We start from the raw sequence: 10088 nt of genomic DNA, 5'->3' as shown, positions 1-10088 counted from the left end.
TGGTTTTATATAGTGTGGGAAGTAGTAAGAGAAAAGTGAGGCAACTGATTGTATGTCTATACAAGTATAATGCACAGCTGGGGCATATAGCTTCACATATAAAAAAATATTCTGGACACAGAAGTACAACAGGCACCTAATGAATTATTTTGGGAGAACATGCAATTAAAATGTGTACGCGCACACACATAGCAAAAAGGAAAAGCAAATCAAGAACGTTTTTAAAATAAATACCTGCCATGGGGGGAAAAGGGAGATCAAGGACCGTTTAAGAGTAAAACACAAAGGAACTGACAGTAAGCCACTGAGGAAGACACGCAAGAGAAAGTTGAATTATCAGGAATCATTTCCATGTCCCACCTTAAAATAATTCACACAAAAATATGCATGCAATTGCAATATATAAAGTACATTTCTGTGTGTGTGGGGGGAGGGGGGGTCATGCGAGTCGACCCATACACATACATAAAGTAAAATAAATCTGTAACAGGACTTTATACCACAGAATAAACTCCAGCACCCAAACTTTGTTTAAACGCTGGGAAAAGTTCATATTTACAGTGTTAATCTAGGACTGCAGTATGCCTTATGCAGACTCACATAGCAATCAGCAAGTATATTTCTTATGTACAAAAATTCAACAGCAGCAGAAAAAGTAACTGTCAAAAACACTAAAAATACTGTAATTCCACTGTCTTAGTAAATTAAGTTGCAAGCATACCTGAAAGCAATAATAGTATGTACGGTTACCATTAAAAATGTTTAAGTGCTTTATGCACAGCTCCCCCTCTAGACCAAACTTGTGACATAACAAAAACATAAGCAAGTCAAACAGGATCCCGTCTGAACAATTTCCAAAATGCCATGCCAATGTTTCTGGATAAATGTACTGACTAGTACGATATCCCCAATACACATACAATACTAAAAAAAGTTATGTAAAGCAATAAACATATTCCTGACATTTTTGCAAAAATATTAACATATAAAACAGCAAAGCTAATATTTATTTTGTTTAACCAAGTAGTACTAAATTTCATACAAGCAAATGTATAATGATTTACAACAAACCATAGGGTTGGTTATTGTGGTTAGGCTATGAAAGAAAAAGGTCAACTAATCAGTCCCTGTGATGCCTGTCCCAATGCACATGTACGTGTCAGTCTGAAATGCTGCAACTCTGAGCACGTCTTTGAGCATTGCAATCCTTGATATTGCCATTTCTATGTAAGAGTGAGCAGTTAAAATATCTCCCCCCAAAACAGCAGCAGCATATCAAGTCAAATCAAAAACAGTAAGTAAGTGACCTTTTACACAAATGGATCATACATTTACTTCATGGGATATTAAATCATAGCTCTCAACATTTATATTCATTAACAAGCCCAAAATAATCACTCAAAAAGAAATATACATTTTAATAATGATACTACTCCCTTAAAGAATAAAAAAATTATATTATGATGCATGTCCATAGAAATAAACAGACTAACAAAATCAACAGTTTTGTGTATTAACTTTAAGCTTTACTATATGTAAAAAAAAAAAAAAAAAAAAAAAAAGCAATTAAATAATAATAAATAAGTCTAAATTACATGACTTATGGCAAAACTCAGTGGAAAATTTTGGAATTTTCTGAAAAATAATCAATGGCAGCTATGCTTTAAATAGCACTGTCTCCACCTCCTACAATTGTTCAGTCTTAACAGCAAAGAAAAATCTGGTTCACACTTCTGTAAGCAGCTCAGTGGGTATGCTGTGTAAACGTGGCTTTGTTTAGTTACTTAATTCTACACCTCTTCATTACTAAAGTACTGATTCTGCTCTCAACATTCATGCCCTTAACACAGTCCACTACCAACGATGTTATTCTACACCTATTCCTGTCAAGTGCTAGGCTGCTGCAGATGTTGTTTTAAAACACAGTAGAAGAGTGTTCAGACAGACAACTGCATTAGTTTCACCATCAACACACTAACTTCTGAAGTGCTTTAAGCAGACATCTATTAAAAGCTTTCACGTGTCTTTGACTATTTATACCATAGTTCTAAACCTCTTACCTTCAAAATCAGAGTAAGATCAATAATAAGGAACACTTTTTTTAACACTTGTACTATTAACTGAAAAAGTGACAGAATACGACTGCGAATGCATTGGCATGGATCTTCTTCAGTAAAAAAAAATCTAACTGTAATTATTGCCCCTATTTATCATCTGCAATCACACCTTTCTCCCAAAATCCGTAGTCTAGCAGATATTGGGAGACACATTTTCGGCCAAAATCATGAATGTCTAGGGGTATGGTTTCTACAGCTGAATATGACAAGTGACGTTTTACTTCCCATACCTGTCACCAAGCTTACTTAACTCTTCAGCACGTATGTTGATTGGAAATTGAAACATCACTCCCGACTTTTTCAGCATCTTGTCAGTATCGAGCCCTTCAGTGAGCAGAACCCGGAACTAGTGCATCCAAAGCTGCCTCTAAGAAAGGGGTGTCAACTGCTCGAAGTAACTCAAGGGAAACACGGCAGCAACAAGGTAGCCGCTTGTATACCAACAGAGAAACTTAAGAACCAGCATCGAACCTTGTCTTGGGCAACTGGAAAACTGCTCTACAGTCCTTCAATCAGGCAAACACAGAAAAATGTGACAAACAACTGTCATTCATTAAAATAAAAAACAAGAGTTGAAAATCACCTCCTCTTCACTACATCGGAAACAGCAAGGACCACGTACACATCTACACTTTCAATCCAACCAAAAGGAACTTTTCTACATCTTTGCTTTAGCCATCCCAACACCACCATTTATGAGGTAAGAAACCATCTGACGCCCACCAGTGAGGCCCATTGAAGTTATTATAACGGTAAGAAGACAAGCAGAAGAAGGAACCATCCCTCATAACAACAACGCCAAAGCAACAGGCCGGGATGAGAGCGGCAATGCGCCCCAGGATAACCCTGAGTCTCACACACACAATATATTGTATTCACATAACGGCAGGGATGACAATGTTCCCTTACTCCTCTCAGTCCTGGGGTGACAGCGACAGAGCACTTACCAGTCGCCTTCCGAGCTTCGGCTGTCATTCACCACCCTCAAGTGACAAGAGAGAAGTAGCCTGATATGTTGCCTTCTTATATATCCGTGCCCTCTTCAGTTTTAGGGCGACTAAACAGGAGATGGAGATACCAGTTAGAAAAAAAGCGGAAACAGGAACTGTGCTAGCACTGATGATACAACAGCGCTACCCTAGAAACTGATTCTGCGATTCAATCTACCAGTAAGCTAGCGCAGTCGTCAGAATCTTAAGAACACGAGATTATTACTGCGCATGCCCTACAGCTCCGAAACTACAGCAGCTCCCGCTAGCTACGGGCACCCGCACATACCCATTTTTAGGACGTGAGGGGAAGGGCGGGGGGAGTTGTTACAGGGGTTTGTATGAAACTCGATGAAAACAGGGAGATTCCGCTGAAGAACGCTGAGCGCGCATTCTGCTTGCTTTCAAAAATATGTTTTCATCAGGTTGACTCCCCTCCAAAAAACGTATTTCCTCAATACTCAGGTTAACCCCCAGCAGAAAAAAGGATAAGTAGATGCAATGATTATAAAAGATCATATCGTCGCTGCATTTGAAGACATCTCAAGTAAAGCTGAACTACTCTGGAACCACAATGCTGTCAAAATAAGATTAATTTATAATATGTTTTTAAAGAATGTGAGGCATTTGCAATTCTTTTCGCAAAGAAAGCACACATTAGAATGTATTTATGTGCATAGATATTTGTGTGCGCGCGCAAACCTTTTACAGATCTCTCAGGTGTTCAATCGAAACGTTACACATGTTGAAGCCTCAGGCTCTAAGACGATGCTTTTCGCAGTATTGAAAAGGTAAATCACGCATTCATTGTTAAAAGACTTTAACTTATATCCATGGTAAATAATGCTGAATCATGTTAATACATCATAAAGAACTTATATAAAGTAAGACACCTGTGAGCTTCCCAAATGAAGTTGCTACTTGCTAGTAAGCGGTAAGTATTCCATATTTTGCCTATTTTCTCCTTATGACTGGAAGTGTTCCACATTTGAAAATAAAAGATTGAGAGTTAATGCCTGTCAGCTTTCCAAATCATACCAGGGGCTATCGAAAATCATAGCAAAGGGTCCATCCAGCATTATAGCGCTCAAAATCTGAGTATGAATATGTTTGCCCACTTGGCAGGCACATGCTCATACCTCTTAATTGTCCAGATTTCTGCTTGATATTTTTGGTCTGTTCCTCAAAAAAATGTTTTGTTTTTTGCCAAATCCCTGTAATGATCTGAGAACTGAAGTCAGTAAATAATGACATACATTTGAGTTTTAGACTTCATATCCTTCAGAAAATGTATGTTAGTATAAACCCTGTTTTTCTAGCACCTTTCCAAGTTTATAAGAGCAATATTTAAAATCTGTCCCTATTTTTGTGACTTTGTACCCCATTATTCAGGCTTTGTCCAGATTTCTTGCACTAAGAGTTTGAGAGGTATGCACATCCTATAAAATTATGAGCCATGCTGTGCTGATATATAGACACCTACATACCAGAAAAAATATTATCTCCCACTGCACTGTAAAAAGATAGTCATGCTTGTTTTCCTGGCTTGTTATAAATACTAACCATAATTATAATTTGTTTAGCTAAACTAGTATAAAGTTTTATTTGCCCAAAACATAGTTGTGGAATTCGTTAAACACACATGTATGCTGATAAATGAAAACAGGACATCTCATCCTGGAAATTAACAAAAGTTCAAAGAATTTCTAAAGCTTGATTTTCACCTGTAGTCACTGACAGGTTATTGGCTATGCGTGTAACTGTCTGCAGACCGATTGCCTAATATTTACCTGTGGATCTATACATATTATTTCTATGTACATACACATATTCATATATATATATATATATATATATGTATGTATTTATCAATAAATCTATTTTATATTTATTTATATAGAGATAACTTGGTCAACAGCCTCAAAGCCTCATCACAGGGAAAATGGAACAGACAAAAATAAGACCATACATTTAGCGCTTTCGTTCCTCTTTAGTCATTCAGAACAGAACTTCATCTTAAGAACCAAGGTATGGAAGTCCCTGTTGCACAGCATCCGTGTTGTTGGGGGGCACAGTGCTGACTGCACCTTTCTGATGTGATTAGCCGGGCAAAGTAGAAGGTTGGCAATATCATGAGAAATAGATCAAAAGCAGGCAGTGGCCCTCCAGTGACCACCTGAAAAACACAGAGAATTTCCTGATGTTCCTGTCAGAAAGTGATGTATCCCAAACCATTTCTGGGTTGGTCTGTATATGACTGCCAGCTTGCCCAGCCCCATGTGTTCCAGGGGTTAGGGATGGCATAATGGGCAACACGTTTACCTTACAGACACAAGGTGTATGGTTTGATTCTTGGATGGGATAATTGGCAAAGGCTTAAAATGGCTCACAAAGGCACTTAGCCTAGTATTAACCTATGAACCTATGAAAGGCCAGATTGGTACTACCTGTCACAGATTTGCCTATGCTTCTTGTATACATATGAATAGTTGGGTGATCTAGAAAGCAAAATGGATATTTCTCTTCATAGGAACCTCACAAGTGCAACAATCTGCTGCCATCCATCCATGCACAACCCCCTTTTGCCATTTTTGCACATGGGGTCCTGTAGGACGGACCTTGCCCTGCATTCCACATGGGCATACCGGTCTATTTGTCATTAGGTTTACTATGGTGCTCTGTGTGTCCTGTATTCACAGCTGTCTATGGTGGTGGACAAGATATTGAGGCTGAATAAAAAACAGCTTCTGGCAGCACATAGTCATATAACAATGATTTCGATACACATGGTCCAGAGTCACAAACTAGGGACACAATGCCTCTGTCAGTCTCAGTCTGGGTGGGAGATACCCTCTGGAGAGGGTGAAGAAACAGCTAAAAATATTAAGGAATCTGTGGCTGTAAACGGGAAGCACCTAGCACCCCCAGGAAGAGTGACACCTCTTACAGCTGCTGCATTGTACATGGTTTCCTTGAGTCATAACAGACAAAATCAAACATGGACACTACTTTTCATGTAAGCATGCCTAACACAGGCCAGCAATACAGGAACAGTTATCAGTATCCCAGCTCCCACATAAGACCTGAGATGTCGGCAGTGCTGGGAGTGAATTAACAGTTCTGCAGGAGTGTAATCCTGGGACATTTGACTGCCACACATATAAGAATTTGTAAATGTGTTGCCTGGTGTTTCAGACTGAGCTCATCGTGGAAAGGAAGTTTTATTTTTGGCAGCTCTGAGGATGTGGATTTCTACCAACATGCGATTTCCTGTCAGGAGGTCTATGAAAGCATGGCACACACTGCCACAGTCAACAAAATTGTGTACAACTTAAGATCTTGTATGCTGTGGACATGCTAGCCATATATATATATATATATATATATGTGTGTGTGTGTGGAAGATATAGCCTAGGGTCTTTCAAGATGTATGCTGCATACCACAGCTGCAGAATACCAGAGGTCCTAACAACCCTCACAATGTTTCAGATGAGGTTCCAACCTGAGGTAGATAGTGATACCCTATCTGGGTTGGGTGGGTCTCAGCTAGTGCCGCTTCACAACAAACAGCAACTGCATCCAGGTCAAGGTCACCCTTTCTATCCCATCACCATCCCAGGAAGATATCAGGCCCTTCAGCTATTGAACTCTCTCCCGGCATAGTCCAACATGGCCCTTGCCATCATCCCCCCTGTGATGTTCCCTTTGCTTTTCACTATAACTTATCAATTTATAACTTATCAAGGTGCAACTCAGACATGAACCATGTCACTGATTTCAAGTGATCAAGAACTCAACCTGACAAATGAAAGTTCTCTGCGGACCCCATGTGCAGGGCAAGCCCCCCCCCCCCCAACCCAAACTTATATATATCAACCTCATGGTTGTGGAAACAAAGAAAAAAAGAAATCACTCTCAACAGAAAGAAATTACTGCCAGCATAAATAGAACCCACACCGGCAGTGATTTCTTGTAGAAAGTAGTGATCGTATTGTTTAATATCAGTAAACTGAACCTGACCATATGGAATCTCATCCAGCTGCACTCATGAAGGTGTGGGAAAGACATTCTACTGCATGTTCTGTGTCCCAACCAGAGTGTGTTGAAAGTATTGTGTACTCTAATCTGTGGAAACAATGTCTGTAGCCCACAAAACCTACCATCCTGTTTTGCACTGAAGATGTATTTCAATCACATTGTGAGCAACCATAAGCTGATCAACACAGCCTGATTCTCGTATACCTGAGACAACCTGAGTAACATTGCATGTATCATGTCTAGTCTGTGCAGCATGCTAACTGCTACTGTGGGAATGCCATGGGTCATAGCTGTTGACCAGATTTCATAGCTTTATCAGCCCTGGCATATAATATGCCTGTCACTCCCTGAGAGGGACTCACGCATGGTCTTCTTTAACGTTGTTATCTTCTTTTGTTGATTCTCCTGCTGTGCTGTCTGGGCAGGACCGAGTACAGGGGTTGACCACCTTGTTTACATAAGATCATGCTGTCCAGCATGACAAAGTCAACAAGCTAGATTCCAGGCTCTGTCAGGTTATCAAGGGAGTATTTCAGTGCTCCATCAGATGTGTCAAGACACCAGAAGCATGCCAAACATTCATTAGCCAGGGCATTAGGGGGTATCCAGCATCACCTGCAAAATATAGCAACAATTGTTTTGGGTGGTGGTAATTATTGGATGCACACTTTATCAATACGCCTTTATTTTGTTGACTGAGCTTGCAGTTAGAACAGATGGCACTGTCAGGACTCATCTTTCAGTTCACAAGTTCACTTGCTATAGTCGAAACCAAACCAGCATGCTGTCTTTAAACCAGTTTAAGTAATACATTCACAATAACAGTATCTTCCAAGGAAAACCTCCTGTAGTGAAAAAGCAGGCTGCTGATTGAAAGAAGACTGGAGTTGTAGCAATACACTGCCTTAAACCAGTTTGAGTATTAAATTCACAACAACAGTAATCTTCCAAGAAAAACATCTTGTAGTGAAAAAAACAGGCTGCTGAGTGTTGGAAGAACAAGGCTGGAGTTGTAGCAACACCTTTACTTTATTTGCAGGAAAAAAAAAAATTTGGTTTAGCACTTTCATCCCTGTAAACAGTAATGGGAATTCAGAGCCAAGCTTAGTTAAAATGGACAGTTTAAGTATCTTAGAAGACTGCCATGTGACATTGAAAGCCACCAATAAGATGGAGTAAATTTACATGAATACTGGGTCTGAGTTAAAACTTCTAAATAAAACTTCCTGTGAGATCTCTGAACCAAACTTGTGAAGTAAACCAAGAAAGCTTGTGCAAATGCAATGTTGAAAGACAATTATCTGATGAATTCAAAAAATAAATATGTTTAAAAAGTTCATGCAAAAAGTAGTACATATTAAAAGATGCATATATATATATATATATATATATATATATATATATATATATATATGTATGAAATGCAGTGAAGTAAAAAGGAATTTAAGAGGAAAACATAAGAAAAGTACATATGAGAATTTGCTTTAAAAACAAGTAAAAAGTTTAAGACTGATAAACTGGGAAAAGCTATGCACCATTAAAGTTTTAAAGCTGTTAACTTTAGGGCAGGAGTAATAGAAATAGATTCATTGGTTCCTGGGTGTGATGAAGCATTCAACTTAATTTGCCAATACAACTCTCCTTTTTCTAAAATAACTTCCCAAGCCCCCCCCCCCCCCCCCCATTCATTTCTTGAAACAATTCGTAAAATGCCAACGTAGAATCTATGGAAGTTTGTGCAAGAAGTAGAATGTTTATAAAGTGAACTACCTTTCTTTTGTCTCATCATATCATAATTGTGTTCATAAATCCTCATTTTAAGTTGGCTCTCATTTTTTCCAACATAAAAACTTGAACAAGGGAGGCAGCATGCAATGTAAATTACACATTTAGTAAGACAGTTGCTATATACAAGTTCAACTTTAGAATTACAATTGTTGTCCAACACTATGGTTTCTTGTTCTAAATATATGCACATTGGGAGCAGGCACCATATTTTCTAGTACCTGAAGATGTCTGGGGAGGGGGGGGGGGGGTAATGGTGTTTTCAAAAATGTTTTTGTTTTTTTTCCTGTCTTGTAAACAATTTTAGGTGCCTCCCAGGGTAGTAAATATAGTTTCATCTGCCTTAAATTGTTCCAATTTTTTTACAGCTACTTCTTTAATTACTTTAAAGTGTGAGTTGTATTTTACTAAGAAGGCATTGATAAAATCTGTGTGTGGTGTAGTTGTGGGGTTCGTACAAGATTCTAAAAATGAACCAAATAAGGGGAGGTATTTTGTCCCCGAGCCCCTAAGACCATTTTTAATATGCAGTACTTTTTACATAAGCTTTTTATGCATATGTATTTTTTGAATTTATCATATAATCAATTGTATTCTTAGATATTTGACTTTCTAACATTTACTACATTGCATTTGCACAAGCTTTATTGGTTTACTTCACAAGTTTGGTTCAGACTGCAGCAGATCTCACAGGAAGTTTTAATTGGAAGTTTTAACTCTGACCCATTATCCATGTACATTTTTCTGTCTTATTGGTGGCTTTCAATATTGCAAAGCAGTCTTTTCAGATACTTAAACTGTGCATTTTTAACTAACCTTGGTTCTTAAGAAGTCCCATTACTGTCTACAGGGACAAAAGAGCTAAACCAAGTTTTTTTTTTTTTTTGCAAATAAAGTAAAAGTGTTGCTACAACTCCAGCCTCATTCTTCCAACACTCAGCAGCCTGTTTTTTTTTCACTACAGGAGGTTTTCCTTGGAAGTTACTGCTGTTGTGAAGTTATTACTTAAACTGGTTTAAAGACAGTTTGCTTGTTTGGTTCCAACTACACTATGTGAGCTTCTTTTGCATTTTCTGAGTTTTTCATTGAGCTGCATGGACACACTTTCAGTTTTTGATCTTTCTGGAAATGGAAAAACAGGTCAGATTTGTCAAATAAA

The 10088-nt window shown here is 38.4% G+C and overlaps 1 protein-coding gene across 3 annotated transcripts in view; it reads right to left on the bottom strand.

Moving 5' to 3' along the window:
• Positions 1-3321, bottom strand: part of FUT8 (fucosyltransferase 8) — a 2643272-nt gene extending 2639951 nt beyond the window's left edge. For 2 of the 3 annotated variants that reach the window (XM_044073921.1, XM_044073918.1), the window contains exon 1: positions 3065-3321. The gene's annotated coding sequence lies outside the window, so the exon portion shown is untranslated. Of the gene's footprint in view, positions 1-2347; positions 2373-3064 lie in introns of those variants that run through there. The other variant, XM_044073919.1, reaches the window with a different exon arrangement.
• Between the last annotated feature and the right edge of the window lie 6767 nt (positions 3322-10088).

This window comes from Protopterus annectens, chromosome 6.part0 (assembly GCF_019279795.1).
Source record: "Protopterus annectens isolate FY-2018-M chromosome 6.part0, PAN1.0, whole genome shotgun sequence".
Lineage (NCBI taxonomy): Eukaryota > Metazoa > Chordata > Ceratodontiformes > Protopteridae > Protopterus > Protopterus annectens.
Note: the sequence above shows the minus strand (reverse complement) of the source record. Positions and strands in the feature narration are given on the sequence as shown.